The sequence below is a fragment of the Grammomys surdaster genome, unplaced genomic scaffold (assembly GCF_004785775.1).
Source record: "Grammomys surdaster isolate TR1022 unplaced genomic scaffold, NIH_TR_1.0 191, whole genome shotgun sequence".
Classification (NCBI taxonomy): domain Eukaryota; kingdom Metazoa; phylum Chordata; class Mammalia; order Rodentia; family Muridae; genus Grammomys; species Grammomys surdaster.
In genome coordinates, this window is record NW_021604636.1 from 8,713,464 (window position 1) to 8,714,337 (window position 874).

Consider the following 874-nt stretch of genomic DNA (forward strand, 5'->3'; position numbering starts at 1 on the left):
CTTCCTTCCTTCCTTCCTTCCTTCCTTCCTTCCTTCCTTCCTTCCTTTCTTCCTTTTAAAACAGTGGTTCTCAAATTGTGGTCCTTACATCAGTGACACGGATATGAACTGCTCACTAGCTACTTAAGGAGTTTACTAGTGTAGACCTCAGTCCTATAGAATTAGACACTTTGGGTGGGGAAACACAATAAAGAGCCAATAAGCTATATATGTTTTTAACAAGCTCCCAAAGTAAATCCGATAAGTGCTAATTTTTGAAAATCCAATACTTTAAAACCCACAGATGGAGAATATGGGGGAAACCTAAGGAAACATTTCAAGTGTCTTTGAACCCTCCTAAGCAGGCACTTGCTAAGCTCACTGATGTAACCTAATTCAACCAAGATGTGCTATTCAAGATGAAAGCCATACGCAGAGAGATTTCTACTTTTCCTCTGGAACACTTTGTGGTTAGGGAAACTCACTACAAATCTACTTTTCCCTTATAGCTGTGAGAGTTTGGGAGTTGAGACCAAGCTGAAAGCTGGCAGTAACTAATCTTAAAGTGTACGACACCGTGTCCCCAGCTTTTGGGATTTCTTGGTCCCTGATGCTGTATCTGGTAAACAAGCTGTTGGCTCCAGAGGGGCAACTTGGCAATATCAAAAAAGGGGAAAGGAGTTTCGTGCCGTAGGGCAGCGTGCTTCAGAGGAGAATTGCAACAGCATTGAGAAAATGCATTTTGAGAAAAATTCCCTTACAACAGCAGTGGGTCAGGCTCTCAAAGGTCAGATTTGTCCAATAGGAGTCAATCTGACTGTCTGTTCTGTTTCCTTTAAAAAACATGATAGGTCCACTGCTTCTTTCTGCCCCTCAGCTACAGAACAGAGAAAAG